This window comes from Mauremys reevesii, linkage group 10 (assembly GCF_016161935.1).
Source record: "Mauremys reevesii isolate NIE-2019 linkage group 10, ASM1616193v1, whole genome shotgun sequence".
NCBI lineage: Eukaryota > Metazoa > Chordata > Testudines > Geoemydidae > Mauremys > Mauremys reevesii.
Window position 1 is genome coordinate 1,141,995 of NC_052632.1, and position 1,989 is coordinate 1,143,983.

The window sequence follows — 1,989 nt, forward strand, 5'->3', positions numbered from 1 at the left end:
AGCTCCGCTCAGGGCTGGGAGCAGGGAGCCCAGGGCAGACTCACTGGCTGGGTGGGGGGCTCTGTGTGCGGGGGCCAGGGCAACAAGGCAGAAGGGCTTTCGCCCACGTTTAGCTGGGGTTTGTCCCCTGTCCCTGGCTTTGTCTGGGGCAGGACACTTGGCAGAGCGCACCGCGGGCGTGACCTCGCACACACTGCACAGGAGGTCACCCCCCAGGCGTGGGATCGCACCGTTCCCAGAAGTACCGGAATGCCCCAGCGTTCTGCGGGTGCGTGAGCGACCCCCTGACAACGGGGCAGGGAATGGTGGGGCCAGCAGCATCGCAGGCTTGTCTGGGAGCCAGCGACAAGCCCCCCAACACTCCCGCTCCTGGGACCGGGGCAAGCTCCAGGCGCTGAAAGCAGGCATCTGGCGTCCAGGTGAGAGCCCGAAGAGGGGTTCTCCATGGCAGGATGTCATAGAATCATAGAATATTAGGGTTAGAAGGAACCTCAGGAGATCATCTAGTCCAACCCCCTGCTCAAAGCAGGACCAATCTCCAAATGGCCCCCTCAAGGACTGAACTCACAACCCTGGGTTTAGCAGGCCAATGCTCAAACCACTGGGCGATCCCTCCCTGTCACTCCATGGCAGGTCCAGCAGCCCCACCCCCTACCTCCAGAGACATCTGGGGCTGCCTCTTCACCCCAGCCCACCCCATGGGCCGCAGCTGGCGTTTTGCAAGGAGGGGTCATTCTCCCCCTGCCCTTGTACAGTCTGCAACACCAGCCCTCCGGTCCCACGTGGGGCCCCAGGCCCATGGCACTCGCCCCCTGCTGCACAGTCAGCGCCAAACTCTTCAGCATTTCTAGCCCTTGTGGCTGCAAAGGAAAGTTAAAAAGCATGACCCACTTGTAAGCAATGGAGGGAAGTCTGCCTGAGTCTGCAAAGAGCCTGAAACTTTCTCTCTAACTGGGGAGCTTCTCCAGGCATCTCTACAGGTGCGAAGCCTGCGTGTGCCAGCGGGTAGTGCGTGCAGAAAGCTCCGAACCAGGGGCCAGCGTGAAATACACTGATTGGAATGTCATGAAGAACAGGGCAGAGTGACTGGCTTTAGCAGGTCCCTCACTTCCATTCTGAGTTCAGTGAACCCTCTGGCACTTGAACATCTCTCTGATGCTGCTGCAGCTCCAGGGGGCTCACTCCAGAGCCTGGCTCCAGCTTGCCGCAGAGCCCCTTGGCCGTGTCACTCCCGGGCAGCACTGGGGAAGGTTAGGGCAGGGGTGAGTTTTGCATGGACTCCCCAAGGTTGCAAGGCTCTGGCCCAGTCGGGTCTCCAATGGCAGGGAGTTCTACAGCTGCTTCTCCACCAAGAGCCCCCTGGTTCAGAAGGAGAGAGGCTGGGCTTCAGCCAGGCTTTTGACACAGTCCCACAGGACATTCTGATAAGTAAGCTGGAGAAATGTGGCCGGACACGTAATTGTTTAAACAACCGCAGACAAAGAGTGACTATTAATGGAATGACATCAGGTTGGAGGGAGGCCTCAAGTGGGGTTCCACAGGGATCTGTTCTGGGTCCGGTGTTATGTTAGATCTTTATTAGTGACCTGGATGTAGGACTAGCGAGCACACTGATTAAGCCTGCAGGTGACACAAAGCTGGCGGGAGGGTTGCCAATACTTTGGAAGCTAGAGCTAAAATTCAGAGAGATCTGGATAAAGTGGAGAACTGGGCTATTGACAACAACATGAAATGTAACAAAGACAAACGTGAGGTGCTCCACTTCGGGGGGAAGAAAAACCAAAGGCACAAATACAGAATGGGGGATAACTGGCTTGGCTCAGATCTGGGAGTTGTGATGGATCACAACCTCGACATGAGTCAGCAATGCGATGCTGTTGCAAAAAAAGCAAATGTAATTGTAGGTTGCATTAACAGAGGATAGCACACAAGTCACGGGAGGTGATCGTACTGCTTTACTTGTCACTGGTTTGGCCTCAGCTGGAGAAC